Source organism: Scyliorhinus torazame, chromosome 17, assembly GCF_047496885.1.
Source record: "Scyliorhinus torazame isolate Kashiwa2021f chromosome 17, sScyTor2.1, whole genome shotgun sequence".
NCBI lineage: Eukaryota > Metazoa > Chordata > Chondrichthyes > Carcharhiniformes > Scyliorhinidae > Scyliorhinus > Scyliorhinus torazame.
In genome coordinates this window covers 14375557-14396426 of record NC_092723.1, presented here as the reverse complement: position 1 = coordinate 14396426, position 20870 = coordinate 14375557, and the positions used below count along the sequence as shown (strand labels likewise).

Below are 20870 nucleotides of genomic sequence, written 5' to 3'. Positions count from 1 at the left end.
GTCACCGACTGCGCAACGCCTTCACTAATGGTGCCAACGTTGTGCACCAGGCTCTCCACTGAGGTTGCCACCCTAGCAGTGTTGGCCTCAGTGCCACGCATTGCCAACACCATCTCGTGGACCCTTAGCCTCTGGGACTCCTCCAATTGGCCATGGATCTGCTGGAATGACGCTGACATCTCCCTCTGAATGCCCAGGCTGCTCCCTATCATCTCCATCAGCTCCGGAATGACCTTTTCCACAGGCTCAGCAACAGGCTGGGACTGCTGTCTCGCCTGGGGGTTCCTGCCTCCACCTGATGTACATCAGCCCCAGAAGCCTGACCACTAACATTTCCCACCGTGTATCTGCGCTGGTGGAGGGTGGGTTGGCAGCTGTGTCGCGACTATTATGGTGGCACCCTTGGAGCTCTCCTCCGAGGTGTTCCCCTGGGAGGCAGGAGAAGATGCCATCTGGGGTGAGCCGGCACCGTTGGTTGGAGGACCTGCGGGAGGATGGACATGTGGTCAGTGGGAGGAATGGGTCAGTCAATAAGGCAGTAACAACTCACCTCAGCGACATCGCCAGCCTGCGCGTTGGTGACCGCTCTGTCCTCGTTACACCAGTCACCTCCAGGGCATGCTCCTCCCTCCGCCAGTCTGGGCCCTCTCCCAGCGATTGTGGGAGAGCGTTTCCTGAGGAGACACAGACAGGGCATCATCAGCCACACTCGTGGTTCACAGTGGTGGGAGGGGGATGGTGGTGAAGGAAAGATTGGGGGCGGGTGGAGGGAGGGTTGGGGGGTCACATGGGGAATTGGGGGTGGAAGGGGCTTGGGGAGTGGGGCGTTGGTGTCGCCTCACTCGTGCTGCCCGCTGTGGGTCGTTGATCTTTCTCCTGCACTGGAGGCCAGTCCTCCTGGTCACACTCCTGGCGCTCACAGTCGCCGCCACCTCGTCCCGGGCAGCAATGGCTGCCCTATGGGCCCCTCGGGGGAACAGGACATCTCTCCTGGCCTCCACTGCGTCTAGCAGTCTCCTCAGATCTGCATCCCCGAATCTTGGGCCCGGTCTCCTGGGCGTCAGTGTTGCGAGCTGGCTGGGGTTGGCTGAGCGGGTGCTGCTGAAGCGCTGCTCGACCTTGTGAGCTGGGGGCAGGCCAGCGCGGAATCGTTTGGCGAGTCTTCATTTGCGGCGAGAAGCCCGTGGGACCTCGTTAAGTGGGCCAATTAATGTTGAATAGCGTTGCCGGCCTCGTTGGGCCGAGCACCAGGAAGCTCGTGGCAATTCACGCTCGCTACCGCACTTAGAAATGTTTCCAGAGAATCGCGCCCCTTGTGCCTCATCATTCATCTCATCTGAAAACTCAATTAGTAGTTTTGTTCTGGGAATCACTATTTAGGCTTAGGATTTGAAATCTTTTGCGTAGATTTCGGCCGAACTTAACTAATTTAAGACTATTCAAATTTTGGCATATGCGGGTCATTGGCAAGGCCAGCAATTATTAGCCATCCTTAGTTGCCCCTGAGAGGGTGATGGAGAGCCGCCTTCTTGACATGCAACAGTCCATGTGGCGAGGGTGCTACATTGGAGTTCCAGCATTTTAACCCAGAGATGATGAAAGAACAAGTAAGGTGGGGTTACGGGGATAGGGTAGAGGTGTAGGCTTAGGTAGGGTGCTCTTTCCAAGGGCTGGTGCAGCCTCGATGGGCCGAATGGCCTCCTTCTGCACTGCAAATTCTGTGTGTGATTCTGTGAATTAAATACCTCGTGTTAACAGGAGGTGCTGTTTTTTTTTGTTATGTTTGCGGCTGTCCTTGCCCTTCAGGGCTGCAGAGGTTCCAGGTTTAGGAGGTGCTGTCGAAGAAGATTTGGCGAGCTGTTCAAGTCAATCCTGCAGTTAGTACACATTGCAGCTGCATGTACTATTCACAACTGCACTGCAGAAACTCACCAAGGCCTCTTGGACGCATCCTGCAAAAATAGCACAGAGGGTCAAGGGCAGCGTGTGCACAGGAATGCCTCCAAACTCTCTTGACAGAATGCTCCAATTTCTGGTGCTGAGAGAGAGAGACAACACTTGAATAAAATGCTGTTGGCAATATCAAGCTGTAGCAGAATGAAGCCCTTAATGCGACATGTGGCGAGCCAACAGATCGTAACTCTTCCAAAAGGCATTGCACAGCTGTTAATGGAAGCCCTCTAGGATCAGTCCGGCCAGTCAGGCTGAGTAATGGCAGACAGCCATTCTCTGTTGGCAATATTCAGCACAAAAATGAAAGATAATGTCTATCCCACCATCCAACTGAAGATGTATGCCAGGCTTCCTACAAATGGATGGAGCCAAGGGATGAAATATCCCTGCAATTTAATGTTATTTTAACTTTGCCTTCCAAATATAAACCTATATTTAGCTTACACCAAAATATTTCTCTAACTTATAGCTCAGAAGCATAGGAACTAGGGCAGGCCATTTGACCCTTTGCTTATTTTATACTAGTACATGGTGTTGCATTATTTTCGCTGCACAGTCACTGTCAGGGGACTCCCACAACAATTCATGGTGAATGTTGAGATGTTTCAATGACGTGGCAAGGTCATTTATAAATGCAGGCCCCTTTGGTTGGTTGAGATCCCATCAGTTGTCTCCTAACATTCAAGATGAACAACCCTCGTATCACATTCCTTTGCTGCAGGGTAGAGTGCCTCATAGAATTATGTACGTCTGCCGATAGAAACTGAAGACTCATATATTCCACGTACACTCTGTCATGACCCCCTCAAGGTCTTATATATTTCAATGACGTTGCCTCTTACCCGTCTAAACTCCAGCAGATACGAGCCCAACCTTTCCTCATAAGACAAACCGCCCATTCCAGGTATTAGTAAGGTTAGGTAAACCTTCTCTGAACTGCTTCCAACGCATTGACATCCTTACTTAAATAAGGAGACCAATATTGCACATGGTACTCCAGATGTGAGCCAGGGTTTTCCAGCCCCTCCCACTCGGCAGGATATTAGGGTTCCAACAAACTGAATAGAGATTTAAATGGCCCATATTGCCTCCTTTGGGGAAGGCACACTGAATCACAAAGAAATCGGGCAATTCACAGGCCATCAGCAGACATTTCTCTTGATCGGGACTCCAGCAGCGGGTATTCCTTCCCATTGAAAGCTGCCGGCCAATCAGATGCTGACAGCTCTTTTGCTCAGTGGTGCCACTGGTGGAAGGTGGTGGCTGCTGCAGGGATCGCACCCACCAGAAGGCCAGGATCACAAAGTGGTCCAGGCCGGAGGTAAGTGATGGAGGGAGGGGTTTCGCGGGCTAGGGGGCCATGGGGGAAGTGGGTGTTGAGGGAGGTGACCAGCAAGGGAAGTGTAGAGTGGCTCTCAGTGGCCCTCTTCCTGATGCTAGTCCCTTGATCAGGCATCGAATGCCTTGGCATCTCCTGCAGGAGACCAGAACCAACATGCACAGGTTTGCATGTCATGCTCATTGTGTGGCAATAGGCTTGCCACCCTAGTGAATACCAGCAGTGGTGAGATGTAGGCATCATTTGGCCCTTAAGGGGCTCAATTGGTAGCGGGGCAGGAAAGTCGTCCATGGGCCTGCCTGGCACGGATGTACTCAGTGTCCAGGAGGGCAGATGGTGCCACCTTCAAACTTGCCATGGGGGAAGCCATAAAATTCTACCCAACCACATTCCATATATTTGCTGACAGCACCCAACTCTACCAAATAAACCTATCACTGCCTCTTGTCTTCTTGTTTGTTTCCAGTGTTGGAAGAACAGAAATTTCCTCCAGTTAAACATTGGGGAGCCATTGTCTTCAACCCCTGCCATGAACTTTGTTCCCCAGCCACCAGTTACATTCTCCTCTCTGTCACAGGCTGAACAAGACTATTTGCAGTCTTGGCATGCTGTTTAACTGTGAGCTAATCTTCCAACTCAATTTCCTCTCCATCATCAAGAATGCATACCCCAGTAATATCGCCGGCCTCCGCCACCTCCTCAGCCCGACTGCTTCTGAAATCCTGCGTTTATATCCAGACTCAGTTAGTCCGATGTTCTCCTGCCAGCCTTCAATCTTCCACCCTCCATTAACTTGAGTTCATCCAAAACTATCCATTTGTAACTTGGACCAGGTTCCGTCCGTTTACCACTCCTGCTCACAAGAACAGAAGAAAGAGGAGCAGGTGTAGACCAGATGGCCTGTCAAGCCTGCTCTGCCACTTTATTGACCATGGTTGATCTTGGGTGTTCAACTCCACTTGTCCGCCTGCTCCCCACATCCCTTAATTCACTGAGAGACTAAAACTCCATCTACCCCAGCCTTAAATATATTCAAACATATCCTTGGATGGTGGGACTGTCATCTGAGGAGAGACTAAGTCAGTTAGGATTATATTCATTGGAGTTTAGTAGACTGAGAGGGGATCTCATAGAACATTACAAATTTCTAACAGGGTTAGACAGATTGAGAAAGAATGTTCCTGATGGCGGGGTTGTCCAGAACTAGGGGTCACAGTTTGAGGATAAAGGATAAACCTTTTAGGACTGAGGTGAGGAGAAATTTCTTCACCCAGAGAGTGGTGCATCTGTGAAATTCACTACCACAGAAAGTAGTTGAGGCCAAAACGTTGTGTAATTTCAAGAAGGAATTAGATATTGCTCTTGGGGTTAAAGGGATCAAGGGATATGGAGGGAAGGCGGGATCAGGGTATCAAACTTGATGATCAGCCATGATCATAATGAATGCCGGAGCAGGCTCGAGGGGCCGAATGGCTTCCTCACACTTCTGTTTTCTATGTTTCTATGTTTCAAACATTGGAGTAGCCACAACCCTCTGGCGTAGACACAACCCTCTGGCGTAGACAATTCAAAAGATTCACAACCCTTTCAGCGAAGGAATTTCCCCTTCCTCCCTCAGTCCTGAATGATCAATCCCTTAACCTGAGATTGTGCCCCAATTCTAGATTCCCCAGTCAATAGAAACAATCACTCAGTGTCTACCCTGTCAACACCCTTCGGAATCTTGCGTGTTTCATTGAGATTGCTCTCATTTTATAAACTCCATGAGAATATAGGCCCAATTTACTCAAACTCTCAAGGGACCATTCTAGTGAATCTTCACTGTACCACCTCCAATGCAAGTATACCTTTCCTTAGGTATGGAGACGAAAACTGCACCCAGGAGCTTCATCAAGGACCTGTACAAAGCACTGTGGGTGTACCTATACGGACCGTGGCAGTGGTTTGAGAAGGCAGCTCACCACCACCTTCTCAAGGGCAATTAGGGATGGGTAATAAATGTTGGCCTCGCCAGCAACGCCCACAACCCCTGAATGAATAAAACAAAATGTAGCAAGACTTCTTTATTCCTGCTCTCCAATCCCCTTGCAGTAAAGGCCAACATGCAATTTGCCTTCGTAATTCTTGCTCTGCCTGCATGTAACCTTCTGAGATTGTGACATGAGTACACCCAAGTCTCTCTGAACATCAACATTTACAAGTTTCACACCTTTAAAAAATATTCTGCTTTTACGACCAAAGTGAATAACCACAAAACCAAAAAAAATATTATATTCTACCTACCATCCTGTTGCTTACTCACTTAACCTGCCTATATCTCTTTGCAGCCTCTCTGTGTCTCCTCACAACTTGCATTTCCACCCACCTTTGATCTACATTGCATCCCAGTCCACTTGTGTGAAGGATGAAGACCTCATTCTGTATCCTTTGTAAATAAAATATACAGAGATATTTTATTTCATTGCTATCTTAAAAAATTTCAAACTGATCAAAGACATAACATGCTTGAATCGTGTCTGCCTGTGATCCTGAACAAAATAAGCTATGTGGCAATATCTGGGACACACGCACCTCGCTATCCCTGAAGAACCCTGTAGGCTGCACAGATCAAATTCAAAGAGAGCTACACAGAGGCCATCTGCATTTCCAGGCCATCTACAGGAGTTCGCTATTCTGCTAAGTCAAAGGGCCCCTTAGACCTTCCTTTCTATTCTTAATGGTTGAGATGTTTAACGATCTCGGGGACCCAGACAAGAGACACACGTCCTTTGTCAAAGACAGTATGGAGCAGTGAGAGTCATTTGACGTGGGCCTCTCGCTTGCGGAACCAGTAATATTGCCTTGTTGAACTACAATGTCTCAGCCTGTTTTGTAACCATCTGACTGGCAGCCTCATAGACAAGGGGCTCTGGCCAAGGTTGGATGCTTGTCCCCATCTATACTGCTTCCGCAGGAAATTCTATACCTTCACCTTCAAACTGACTCATCTCTGTGCGCCTATCTCATCATGTGAAGTCAGCACTCCTGGAAAAGTGGATTATACTGCATTGGCTTTTCAACTCACCAGCCTCCGTGAAGGAATACCTCAATGGACTTTGATTCTGAACTCTGGGACCCATGTGAACCAATATTTATTTTCTCTGTGTTCTCTGTACTGTAATTCATTATTTTCTCTCTCCCTCTGTTTACTGTCTGAGTGTGGAGGTGGCATTGTGACCCTCCTCCTGCACTTTGAGTGTGTGCAAATAAACTAACCCTCTGAGGTCAATCCTATCTGGAGTTTGTTGGGAGGTTATTAATAGAAAACTGGATCACACAGAAACCAAGGGGTTTGAGAAATATGCCACAGTTTATAAAGAGGGAAACAAATCAAAACACCTTTCTGTTTATGGATGGGTGGTAAGAGAAGACTTATTATTAATGCTGTTTAAATTAACCTCCCCCTATCCCTCTGGAATTCAAAATTCTTATCCCTGTAGACAAATCCCTTCCTATGTCTCTAATCTCCTCCAGCGCTACAAACCTCAGAATCTGCACAAGAGCACGAGGAATGAAATCTCTGCTCCAATCCTTCATCGCAACCACAAGTGATGCCCAATGATAATTGTCATAATATACACCAGTATATCATGGTGCAGACACACACACACTGATGGACATGCAGTGGGACCAATCAGCATACACAATACCGCAGCCAATCACCAGTGAGAGCACATGCACTATAAAGACAGGGGACAGGAGAGTTCCCGCTCATTCTAGTAGCAGCCAGCTCGGAGCACAGAGCTCACAGCCTGCAACACAGACATTCACCATGTGCTGAGTGCATCACCTGGTTAGGACTAGGCAAGGGTCAACAGTTAAAGCTGGTATTACATTTACCCACAGTTCAAGTATGTTAATATAGTTAACCTTATAATAAAATAGAGTTGCACCACTTCCAGTGTTGGTGACCTGTTTGTGATCCAGAACACCCAACACATCAATAATATCAATAAAATAAAGGCAGATGTTGGATACTCAAGGTAAGCTCAGAATCCTCCATGGACGGGAAATTGCAGCTATTAACACATTGCTTCACTGGCTGCACTGTATCCTGCCAGCTCTCTGTAACATCACTGTCTTGCTGGATCTATAAAGGAGCTGTGTCTTATTTGAAGCTGTATTAAGCAAATAGTTCCAATCTGTTAACAAACATGTAACATGATTATTGCAAAGCACAACCTCGCATACAAATGCACTTCCATTTTAAAAAAACAGACACATCTGTTGTGTTTTCTAGCTTCCATTCATTATAAAACCTTGAAACCATTTTTTAAAAGTAAGAATACTGAGCCCTTTTATCTCCAATAAAGATTGTGGAATCCAAGCCTCATAACGAACACTTGGCCACATAATTCAGGCTGACAGCATGCTGCACCATTGGAGGTGTCATCTTTTCAGCGGGGCATTCGATACCTTACCTCCTGACTCCCCAAAACTAGCCCAGAATTGTGCTGGAATACTCTCCACTTGCCTGGCTGAGTGTGGCCCCAACAACACTCAAGAAGCTTGTCACCACCCAGGACAAAGCAGCCTGATTTATTAGCATCCCATTCACCACCTTACATATTCACTCCTTCCACCACCGTTGCAGCAGTTGCATTATTTCCAAGGTGCTGTGCTGCACCTCACCTAGAATCATAGAACCATAGAATTTACAGTACAGAAGGAGGCCATTCGGCCCATCGAGTCTGCACCGGCCCTTGGAAAGAGCACCCTACTTAAGCCCACACCTCCACCCTATCCCCATAACCCAGTAACTCCACTTAACCTTTTTGTTGGACACTAAGGGGCAATTTAGCATGACCAATCCACCTAACCTGCACATTTTTGGGCTGTGGCAGGAAACCGGAGCACATGGAGGAAACCCACGCAGACACGGGGAGAACGTGCAGATTCCGCACAGACAGTGACTCAAGCTGGGAATCAAACCTGGGACCCTGGAGCGGTGAAGCACCAGTGCTAACCACTGTGTTACCGTGCCACTCCTTCAACAGCATTTTCCAAACCCACAATCTCTCCCGCTTAAAAGAACGAGGGCAGCAGATACATAGAAATACAATCACCTGCAAGTTGTCCTCCAAGTCACAAAACATTTGGACTTGGGGCTATGTTGCTGTTCCCCCACTGTTGCTGTGCCAAAGTCCTGGAACTCCCTTCCTAACAGCAGTAAGTGCTGGCCTGGCTAGATATGCCCACATCCCATGAATTAATAAATAAACATTAAACCGAGGCCTGTCTGTTCTCTGAGGCTAGTGGAAAGGATCCCATTGCTCTATTTTAAAGAACACTGAGGTTCTCCCATTACTGGTGTCCTGGCCAATATTTAACACTCAACAAGCACCAGGATCTGTTTATCTGGTGGTAATAATATTGCGGCTTGTGGAATCTTGCTGTGCGTCAGTGGGCTGCTGCTTTACCTACATCACAGCAGTCACTACACTTCAAAATGTAACCCACTGGCTGAAAACCAAATTGGGAGGTCCTGGGGGGAGGAGGCGAGGTGGGGGGGGGGGAGGTGTTGGAAGGCGTTATATAAATGTAAGTCCTTTCTTGCTGTAGGGGTTTGAGATTGTGTGAGGAGCACATTCATAGATTTCATAGAATTTACAGTGCAGAACGAGCCCATTCGACCCATCGAGTCTGCACCGGCCCTTACAAAGAGCACCCTACTCAAGCCCACGTCCCTACCCTATCCCCATAACCCAGTAACCCCCACTTAACCTCTTTGGACACTAAGGGCAATTTAGCATGGCCAATCCAACTAACCCGCACATCTTTGGACTGTGGGAAGAAACCGGAGCACCCGGAGGAAACCCACGCAGACACGGGGAGAACGAGCAGGCTCCGCACAGACAGTGTCCCAAGCCGGGAATCGAACCTGGGACCCTGGAACTGTGAAGCAACAGTGCTAACCACTATGCTACCGTGCTGCCCATTTAACCGATTGGATCTCTGCTGTTCTTGAGGGGAGTGGGACCCAGTCAGAGAGCGAATCTCACTCCAATCGCTTCAACCCCACCCCACCGAGGGACATTGTCCTTGATGCAGCTCCCGAGCTTGTCCACCAGAGGCCAGCTTGCCCTGAACCATCTCTCTCTCTGTCATTCATCTCCCGTTTTGGCAGACCGGAAAAGGTTTTCTCTCTCACACACACACTTTGTGTATGTTAATTGTGAAGCCGGAGAAATGGAGACCACAAAAGACCCAAGAGATGGTTAGATCGTTTTATCCCATCGGGGACTTTAAATGGGAGGAAGAAAATAAGCTATTTAATTTCCGTGCTTCGTACTGAGAGAGGGAGAGAGAGAGACAGAGCGGGAGAAAAAGAAAGCAAGGTAAATTATTTCTGGTTTATTCTGGGCGGGTTTACTGCAGTTATTGCTGAGAGTCAGGGGGGGTTTATGAGATTTGCTCTGTGCTCAGCCTATGTTGAGGTTTGCGGGGGGAGATTGAAGATTGGGGAGGGGTGCGAGGAATTTAATTCCTCTCCATTCTGTGAGTCTCCCCGATGTAGCGACCGAGCAGGTGGATCGATACTTGGGAGACTGATACACATTTGTTTCATTGTATGGTGGGAAGAGGACAGAGAGGTGATGCAGATCTCCCTCCCTCTGTCTCTCTCGGTATGTGTGGTCGCCAGTTTAACTCACAGCCTGCTTTCTGGATGATGTATTTTGGGGTATCGTAGGGACTGTACCCCCGCTTTGGGGGGGGGGGGTGGTGGTGGATGCGGTTGATTAGGTGCGGATTTGTTCACAAGATTTTCTGACTTGGGGGGGGGGGGAGGGACGGGGCAGTCCTATCATGATTGGGAAGGTCAGTATGTGTGTGTGAGTGGATGGTATGTGCGAGGGGGATAAAATGAAAGGTCTGCTCTGTTAACGTGGAAAACTGGCATCTCTTGCCAGTTTCTGCGTCAATTTCAGGCAGCGCTGGGCTGGGATATAAAGAGGGGGGCAAGGGGATGTTTATTGAAAAACTAACTTAAGAGGCAACACCGTATTTATGAAAAATAAGGAAGGTGAATGATAATTGACAAACGACTTGGGGGGGGGGGGGGGGGGTTGGTGGGGAGAGGGATGAGATTTTTATTTGAAGGCAGCGAGTTGTGATCTCGAATGCTCTTGTCTGGAAGGGAAAGCGCATTCAATTATAAATTTGAAAAGGAAAAATGCAGGGAACTGGGGAAGAGATTGGAAGGTCAAAGAACTGGCTCAGGGCATGATGGGCTTAAATGAGTTGCCCCTGGCTGTTCTGGAGATTAATATCGTAGTTTACCCCAGGCACGAGGTTCAGAGACTAGCACAACCTACAGCAGGTAAGCACCTTAAAGCACTGGAGATATGTCACCAGTGGTGCCTTTGTAAGATCATAGAATCATAGAATTTACAGTGCAGAAGGAGGCCATTCGGCCCATCGAGTCTGCACCGGCTCTTTGGAAAGAGCACCCTACCCAAGCCCACACCTCCACCCTACCCCCATAACCCAGTAACCCCACCTGACACTAAGGGCAATTTTGGACACTAAGGGCAATTTAGCATGACCAATCCACCTAACCTGCACATCTTTGGACTGTGGGAGGAAACCGGAGCACCCGGAGGAAACCCACACACACACATGGGGAGAACGTGCAGACTCCGCACAGACCGTGACCCAAGCCGGTTATTGAACCCGGGACCCTGGAGCTGTGAAGCAATTGTGCTAACCACTGCCGTGCTGCCCCAGATACTCCGAATCGGGTGGTAAGAAGGCAGGCATACAGCAGCGTCCTCTCCCAAGATTACTTGCCCTGCATCGAGGTGCTAATCACTCAAAACTAGCTCCTCTTGGCAGGACATATTCTTCGTATGCCTGACACCAGCCTCCAGAAGCAGCTCTAGTTTGAAGTCAGTTGCGACAGGAGCTCCCAGGAGGACAATGGAAGTGCTTTGGGGCTGTCCTCAAAACACCCCTAAAGGGGCCCAACAGCCACACTGACTCATGGGAGACCCTGGCTTGATATCGACCACACTGGAGAAGGTTCACTCATGAAGACATTGAACGACATCACATGAGGAACAGGGAGAGAGTGCAGATGAACACGTGGCTGCAGGGATGGTGTAGGAGGGAGGGTTTCAGTTACGTGGATAATTGGAGCACATTCTGGGGAAGGTGGGACCTGTACAGACAGGACGGTTTGCACCTGAACCAGAGGGGCATCAATATCCTGGGAGGGAAATTTGCTACGGCTCTATGGGGGGGGGTTCAAACTGATTTGTCAGGGGGCTGGGAAAACGAGCTGTGTTCCAGAAGCCAGTGTCGAGAGTAGTGAGGTACTGAGGAGGGTTTCAAGGTCGCAGGAGTGTACCGGCAGACAGAAAGGTGGGTTGAAGTGTGTCTACTTCAATGCAAGGAGCATCCGGAATAAGGTAGGTGAACCTGGAGCGTGGATTGGTGCTTGGGACTACGATGTTGTGGCCATTACGGAGACATAGTTAGAACAGGGACAGGAATGGTTGTTGGAAGTTCCGGGGTATAGATATTTCAGTAAGAGTAGGGAAGGTGGTAAAAGAGGTGGAGGAGTATCATTGTTAATCAAGGATAGTTTAACGGCTGCAGAAAGGCAGTTTGAAGGGGATCTGCCTACTGAGGTAATATGGGCCGAAGTAAGAAATAGGAAAGGAGTGGTCACATTGTTAGGAGTTTTTTGTAGGCCCCCAAATAGTAATAGAGATGTGGAGGAAGAAATTGCAAAACAGATTATGGATAGGTGTGGAGGTCTCAGGGTAGTTGTGACTTTAACTTTATAAATATTGATTGGAACCTCTATAGGTCGAACAGTTCGGATGGGGCAGTTTTTGTACAGTGTGTGCAGGAGGGCTTCCTGACACAATATGTGGATAGGCCGACAAGAGGGGGGGGCACATTGGATTTGGTACTGGGTAATGAACCGGGCCAAGTGTTAGATTTGTTTGTGGGAGAGCACTTTGGAGATAGTGACCACAATTCGGTGTCTTTCACTATTGCAATGGAGAGGGATAGGGCCATACGGCAGGGCAAGGTTTATAATTGGGGGAGGGGTAATTATGATGCGATTAGGCAAGAATTAGGGAGCATAAGATGGGAACAGAAACTGTCAGGGAAAGGTAGCAAGGAATGAGCTGAAAAAAGGGCTGAGGAAAGCTAGGAGGGGGCATGAGATGTCCTTGGCGGGTCGGACCAAGGAAAACACCAAGGCTTTTTACTCTTATGTAAGAAATAAAAGAATGACCAGGGTGAGGGTAGGGCCAGCCAAGGACAGTAGTGGGAACTTGTGCATGGAGTCATAAGAAATAGGAGAGGCGTTGAATGAATACTTTTCTTCAGTGTTCACAAAGGAGAGGGGCCATGTTTTTGAGGATGAGAGTGAGATTCAGGCGGGTAGGCTGGAGGAAGTAGATGTTCTGAGGAAGGACGTATTAGCAATTTTGAAAAACCTGAGGGTCGACAAGTCCCCTGGGCCAGATGGGATATACCCAAGGATTCTTTGTGAGGCAAGGGATGAGATTGCAGAGCATTTGGCTTTGATCTTTGGGTCCTCGCTGTCCACGGGGATAGTGCCAGAGGACTGGAGAGTGGCGAATATTGTTCCTCTGTTCAAGAAAGGGAATAGGAATGACCCTGGTAATTATAGGCCAGTTACTCTTACTTCGGTGGTCGGGAAGATAATGGAAAAAGTCCTGAAGGATAGGATTTATGACCATTTGGAAAGATGCAGCTTAATCCGGGATAGTCAACACGGATTTGTGAAGGGTAGGTCTTGCCTCACAAATTTGATTGAATTTTTTGAGGAGGTAACTAAGTGTGTAGATGACGGTAGAGCAGTTGAGTTGTATACATGGATTTTAGTAAGGCGTTTGGAGTATTGTGTGCAGTTCTGATCACCTCATTATAGGAAGGATAGAAACATTGGAAAGGGTGCAAAGGAGATTTACCAGGATGCTACCTGGATTGGAGGGTAGGTCTTATGAGGAAAGGTTGAGGGAGCTAGGGCTTTTCTCTTTGGAGCGGAGGAGGATGAGAGGTGACTTAATAGAGGTTTATAAGATAGAGGGGGATAGAGTGGACGTTCAGAGACTAGTTCCTCGGTGGATGTAGCTGTTGCAAGGGGGCATAACTATAAGATTCAGGGTGGGAGATATAGGAGGGATGTCCAAGGTAGTTTCTTTACTCAGAGAGTGGTTAGAGTGTGGAATGGACTGCCTGCTGTGATAGTGGAGTCGGACACTTTAGGAACTTTCAAGCGGTTATTGGATAGGCACATGGAGCACACCAGAATGACAGGGAGTGGGATAGCTTGATCTTGGTTTCGGACAGTGCTCGGCACAACATCGAGAGCCGAAGGGCCTGTTCTGTGCTGTACTGTTCTATGTTCTATGGAACCATGAAGAGGCGAAGTCGAGGTGCACAGAGCGCACAAACCTCCAATATTAATAATCTTTATTAGTGTCACAGATAGACTTACATTAACACTGCAATGAAGTTACTGTGAAAATCCCCGAGTCGCCACATTCCAGCAGCTGTTCGGGTACACAGAGGGAGAATTCAGAATGTCCAAATTATCAACAGCACGCGTTTCGGGACTTGTGGGAGGAAACCGGAGCACCCGGAGGAAACCCACGCAGACACGGGGAGAACGTGCAGACTCCGCACAGACAGTGCCCCAGCGGGGAATCGAACCTGGGACCCTGGAGCTGTGAAGCCACAATGCTAATCACTTGTGCTACCGTGCAAACAACTCATCTGCCCGACCTTTTTAGCACCATCAGTCCTGCATGTGGCCGAGCCCGCAGGTCTTGCATTGGACTTATCAGTATCCCATCAACCTGATGTGGAAGCAAATCATCCTCGACCTCGAGGTACTGCCCAAGAAGAAGAGAAAGCTGTGCTGCATAATTTAATGCGATAAAGCAAGAAATCATAGTCGGGTGATGCCAAGCATGAATTTTGTAGAACAAAGGATTGTAGGGAGACAAAATGAGATAAGCTGCTGCAAGGAAATGGAAGGTACAGAGGAACACGGAACAATGACAAACACCAGGGAAGTGGTGTTGAGCAAGTTGTTGGGGCGGCAGGCTGACAAATCCTCGGGTCCAGATAGACTTCATCTTGAAAGAAGTGGCTGGGGAGGTATTTGGTATGTTGGTTTTAAACATCCTAATTTAATTCCAAAATTCCATAGGTCCGGGGAGGGTTCCATTGAAGGCAATCAGGCAGCCCCAACATGGTTTTGCGAGAGAGAATTGAACCAATTTGAAAAAGTAACATGTGCTATGGATAAAGGGGGACCGGTTGATGTACTGTACTTGGATTTCCAAAAGCATTTCATGAGGCGCCACATCAAAGGTTGTGGGAAAATGAAAACTCACGGTGTGGGGCGTGACATATTGGCATGGTTCGAAGACTGACTAAATAACAAGAGATTTGGTATAATTGGGTCTTTTCCTGTTTGGAAAGGTGTGACGAGTGGTGTGCCACAGGGATCAGTGCTGGAGACTCGTCCGTTTACGATTTAAATGGATGACTTAGATCCATGGTTCAAAAATTTGCCGGTGATACAAAGATAGGAAGGAGAGGAAATTGTAATGAGGACATAAGGAAGCTACAATGGGTTAAGTGAGTGGGCAAAAGATCTGACAAATGGAATATAATGTAGGCAAATGTGAAATTGTCCATTTTGGTACAAACAATAAAGAAGAAGCATATTATTCAAATGGTGAGAGATCTGGGTGTCCTAGTGCATGAAAGACAAATGTTTACTCTGCAGGTACAGCGAGTATTTAAGAAAGCTAAAAGAATGTTATTGATGGACTTCCGGGTGCGGCGATGACCAGCTAGGTCGCACGTTTCGGCAGCTCCCGTTGGAACGGACTTTTGGGCTCTTAACAGGAGCCCCAACGGCAATTTAAACGGCAAAAACACTGTGCGGTAAACCAGAAGGGAATCCCCCCGGACACGCATGGAAAAGGGAGAGGATAGTGGCCGGATTGCGGAGGATCCTCTGGAGCAGTGGCAAGGAAGGCAAGCTCAAAGCAAGATGGCGTCGGAAGGTGGCCGTTTGTTATGGGGCCCGGAGCAACAAGAGTTCCTGCGGCGCTGTGTGGAAGAGCTGAAAAAGGAGTTGAAGAAGGAGCTGTTGGCCCCGATATTACAGGCGATTGAACGACTAAAGGAGGAGCAGAGGACCCAAGAGCTGGAGCTTCGGGTCGTGAAGGCAAAGACTGCTGAAAACGAAGATGAAATACAGGGCCTGGTGGTGAAGGCAGAAACGCACGAGGCGCAGCACAAAAGGTGTGTGGAAAGGCTGGAAGTACTGGAGAATAATTCAAGGAGGAAGAATTTAAGAGTCCTGGGTCTTCCCGAAGGCGCAGAAGGGGCGGACGTCGGGACATATGTGAGCACGATGCTTCACTCGCTAGTGGGATCGGAGGCCCTGACCGGCCCTTTGGAGGTGGAGGGAGCTTATCGAGTTCTGGCGCGAAGACCAAAGGCTGGAGAAATACCTCGAGCTATAGTGGTGAGGTTTCTCCGCTACAATGACAGGGAGACGGTTCTCAGATGGGCGAAGAAAACTCGGAGCTGTAGGTGGGAGAACGCGGTGATCCGCGTATACCAGGATTGGAGTGCGGAGGTGGCGAGAAGGAGGGCAAGTTTCAATCGGGCTAAGGCGGTGCTTCACAAAAAGAAGGTCCAGTTTGGAATGTTGCAACCGGCGAGATTGTGGGTCACAAACCAAGGGAAGCACCACTACTTTGAGACGGCAGAAGAGGCGTGGACATTCATTGTGGACGAGAAGCTGGAATAGTCTGGCGAGAGAAAGAGCTTTTGGGACAAAGTGGTGGGGTGATTATGTGGGGCAAGGAAGGGGAAGGGGGGGGGATGATTTTTCAATTTGTTAATTTTGTGATCCTGTAACTTTTCTCTCTTCCCCATGTTGGGGGGGGTGGGGGGGAGCATGAGGAACTGTGGGCGCCGGCCATTAGGGGCGGGGCCAAGTGGGAAACGCGGGCTTTGTTCCCACGCTATGGTAATTATGGCGGGAACAGGGACGCAGGAAGGAGGGTGCCTCGCACAGGGGAAGCCGAGGTCAGCCAGAGTTTGCTGACTTCTGGGAGCAACATGGGGGGTGGAACTATGCTAGAGGGGGACCTAGCGGAGGGGGGGGGGGTTAACTGGGTTGCTGCTGCTAAGGAGAAGGGGGAGCTGTTATGGGATGGGGTGGTCGAGGCGGGAGGGCACCGTCGGGGGGATATACGGGTACGTGGGAAACGGGTGAGGAGCTGGGTTAAAAAAGGGGATGGCTAGTTGACAAGGGGGGGGGGTAGGGGTAAAGAGCCCCCAAACCCGGCTGATCACGTGGAACGTGAGAGGGCTGAACGGGCCGATTAAAAGGGCACGGGTACTCGCACACCTAAAGAAATTAAAGGCAGATGTGGTTATGTTGCAGGAGACGCATCTGAAACTGATAGACCAGGTCAGACTACGTAAAGGGTGGGTGGGACAGGTGTTTCATTCGGGTTTAGATGCGAAGAATAGGGGGGTGGCTATCTTAGTGGGGAAACGGGTACTGTTTGAGGCAAAGACCATAGTGGGGGTAGATATGTGATGGTGAGTGGCAGATTGCAAGGGGAGGCGGTGGTTCTGATGAACGTATACGCCCCGAACTGGGATGATGCAAATTGTATGAGGCGTATGTTGGGACGTATCCCGGACCTGGAGGCGGGAAAGTTGGTAATGGGGGGAGACTTCAATACAGTGCTTGATCCAGGGCTGGACCGATCGAGGTCCAGGATGGGAGGAGGCCGGCAGCGGCCAGGGTGCTCAAGGACTTCATGGAGCAGATGGGAGGGGTAGACCCCTGGAGATTTAGTAGGCCTAGGAGTAAGGAGTTCTCATTTTTCTCCCATGTCCACAAAGTATACTGACGGATAGACTTTTTTGTCTTGGGAAGGGCACTGATTCCGAAGGTGACAGGGACGGAATATACGGCCATAGCCATTTCGGACCACGCTCCACATTGGGTAGACCTGGAGGTAGGAGAGGAAAAAGAACAGCACCCACTCTGGAGAATGGATATGGGCTTATTGGCGGATGAGGGGGTATGTTTAATGGTGAGGGGGTGTATTGAAAGGTACTTGGAGCTTAATGACAATGGAGAGGTTCAGGTGGGAGTGGTCTGGGAGGCGTTGAAGGCGTTGGTCAGAGGGGAACTGATATCCATAAGGGCACATAAAAGGAAACAAGAGGGTAAAGAAAGGGAGCGATTGCTGAAAGAACTTTTGAGGGTGGACAGGCAATATGCGGAGGCACCGGAGGAGGGACTGTACAGGGAAAGACAAAGGTTACATGTGGAATTTGACCTGCTGACCACGGGTAAGGCAGAGGCACAGTGGAGGAGGGCACAGGGTATACAGTATGAGTATGGAGAGAAGGCGAGTCGGCTACTGGCCCACCAATTGAGGAAGAGGGGAGCAGCGAGGGAGATAGGTGGGGTGAGAGATGAGGAGGGAGAGATGGAACGGGGAGCGGAGAGAGTGAACGGGGTGTTCAAGGCATTCTATGAGAGGTTATATAAGGCTCAGCCCCCGGAAGGGAAGGAGGGAATGAGGTGTTTCCTGGATCAGCTGGAATTCCCGAAGGTGGAGGAGCAGGAGAGGGCGGGACTGGGAGCACAGATTGAGATGGAGGAGGTGGTAAAAGGGATTGGGAGCATGCAGACGGGGAAGGCCCCGGGACCGGACGGATTCCCGGTGGAATTTTATAGGAAATATATGGACCTACTGGCCCCGCTTTTGACGAGAACCTTTAATGAGGCCAGGGAAAGGGGGCAGTTGCCCCCGACTATGTCGGAGGCGACGATATCGCTCCTTTTGAAGAAGGAAAAAGACCCGCTGCAGTGTGGGTCCTACAGGCCCATTTCCCTTTTAAATGTAGATGCTAAGCTCCTGGCCAAGGTGATGGCGACGAGGATAGAGGACTGTGTCCCGGGGGTGGTCCACGAGGCTCAAACTGGGTTTGTTAAGGGGAGACAGCTGAACATGAACATACGGAGGTTGCTAGGGGTAATGATGATGCCCCCACCAGAGGGGGAGGCGGAGATAGTGGTGGCGATGGACGCCGAGAAAGCATTCGACAGAGTGGAGTGGGATTATCTGTGGGAGGTGCTGAGGAGATTTGGGTTTGGAGGAGGGTTTATTGGATGGGTACAGCTGCTGTATAGGGCCCCGGTGGCGAGTGTGGTCACTAACAGGCAGAGGTCTGACTACTTCCGTCTTCATAGAGGGACGAGGCAGGGGTGCCCCCTGTCTCCGTTACTGTTTGCATTGGCGATTGAGCCCCTGGCCATAGCACTGAGGGGCTCCAGGAAGTGGAGGGGAGTACTCCGGGGAGGAGAGGAACACCGGGTATCTTTGTATGCAGATGATTTATTGCTGTATGTTGCGGACCCAGTGGAGGGGATGCCTGAGATAATGCAGACACTCAGGGAGTTTGGGGAATTTTCGGGGTACAAATTGAATATGGGGAAGAGTGAGTTGTTTGTGGTGCATCCGGGGGAGCAGAGCAGGGGAATAGATGATTTACCGCTGAGGAAGGTAACAAGAGATTTCCGGTACGGATTCAGATAGCCAGGAGTTGGGGAACCTTACATCGGCTTAATTTAACGCGGTTGGTGGAACAGATGGAGGAGGATTTTAAGAGATGGGACATGGTGCCCCTGTCACTGGTGGGTAGGGTGCAGGCGGTCAAAATGGTAGTCCTCCCGAGATTCCTTTTTGTGTTTCAGTGCCTTCCGGTGATGGTCACGAAGGCCTTTTTCAAGAAAATTGAGAAAAGTGTCATGAGTTTTGTGTGGGCTGGGAAGAGCCTGAGAGTGAGGAGGGGGTTCTTGCAGCGTAGCAGGGATAGGGGGGGGGCTGGCACTACCGAGCCTAAGTGAATACTACTGGACCGCCAATATCTCAATGGTGTGGAAGTGGATGGGAGAAGGGGAGGCAGTGGCGTGGAAGAGATTGGAGATGGCGTCCTGCAAAGGAACCAGCCGACAAGCACTGGTGACGGCGCCGTTGCTGTTCTCCCCGAATAAATACACCATAAGTCCAGTGGTGGTGGCAACGCTAAAAATTTGGGGGCAGTGGAGACGGCATAGGGGAAGGACGGGAGCCTCGGTGCGGTCCCCGATAAGAAATAATCATAGGTTTGTCCCGGGGAGACTAGATGGGGGATTTTGAGCATGGCAAAGAGCTGGGGTTGTGCAACTGAGAGATCTGTTCGTAGACGGGACGTTTGCGAGTCTGGGAGCGCTGACGGAAAAATATAGGTTGCCCCAAGGGAATGCATTTCAGTACATGCAACTGAGGGCTTTTGCGAGGCAACAGGTGAGGGAATTCCCGCAGCTCCCGACGCAGGAGATTCAAGATAGAGTGATCTCAGGGACATGGGTGGGGGATGGTAGGGTGTCGGATATATACAGGGAAATGAGGGACGAGGGGGAGATCATGGTGGATGAGCTGAAGGGGAAATGGGAAGAAGAGCTGGGGGAAGAGATTGAGGAGGGGCTGTGGGCTGATGCCCTACGTAGGGTAAACTCGTCGTCCTCGTGCGCCAGGCTAAGCCTGATACAATTCAAGGTTTTGCACAGGGCGCATATGACCGGAGCAAGGCTCAGTAAATTTTTCGGGGTAGAGGATAGGTGTGGGAGATGCTCGAGAAGCCCAGCAAACCACACCCACATGTTTTGGTCATGCCCGGCACTACAGGGGTTCTGGGTGGGAGTGGCAAAGGTGCTTTCGAAAGTAGTGGGGGTCCGGGTCGAACCAAGCTGGGGGTTGGCTATATTTGGGGTTGCAGAAGAGCCGGGAGTGCAGGAGGCGAAAGAGGCTGATGTCTTGGCCTTTGCGTCCCTAGTCGCCCGGCGAAGGATATTGCTTATGTGGAAGGAAGCCAAGCCCCCGGGGGTGGAGGCCTGGATATACAACATGGCAGGGTTTATAAAGCTAGAACGGATAAAGTTCGCACTAAGGGGTTCGGCTCAAGGGTTCACCAGGTGGTGGTAACCGTTCATTGACTACCTCGCAGAACGATAAAGGAAATGGGAAGGTGACAGCGGCAACCCAGGGGGGGGGAGAGCTCGGGTGGGTCCTCAGGGGTGTTTATGTATAGATATTTGTACTTGGTTATGTATATTGGATTGTTTGATTTTATTTCTGGAGAGTTATTATTTTTGTTATGGCAGTTGCCATTTAGTTTATATATTATTTATTTATTAAAACGGTCACTGTTATTTATATTGTTTTATTGTTGTAAAAGGGAAAACCTTTTGTATTGTTTTGTTTGGCCGAAAAATTTGAATAAAATATATTTTTTTAAAAAAAGAATGTTATTGATTATTGTGAGGGGAACTGATTCCAGAAGTAGGGAGATTGTGCTTCAGTTACAGGGCATTGGAATCGCCGGGGGGCGGCGTGAATTCCGCCCCCACCGGCAGCCAAATTCTCCGGCGCCGGGGATTTGGCAGGTG

At 49.5% G+C, this 20870-nt stretch overlaps 1 protein-coding gene across 2 annotated transcripts in view; it reads left to right on the top strand.

The window, feature by feature from the left end:
- The first annotated feature begins 9460 nt into the window (after nucleotides 1–9460).
- Nucleotides 9461–20870, top strand: part of pik3c2b (phosphatidylinositol-4-phosphate 3-kinase, catalytic subunit type 2 beta) — a 226824-nt gene continuing 215414 nt past the window's right edge. Inside the window, exon 1 of one of the 2 annotated variants that reach the window (XM_072480072.1) lies at nucleotides 9461–9669. The gene's annotated coding sequence lies outside the window, so the exon portion shown is untranslated. Of the gene's footprint in view, nucleotides 9670–11626; nucleotides 11743–20870 lie in introns of those variants that run through there. The other variant, XM_072480073.1, reaches the window with a different exon arrangement.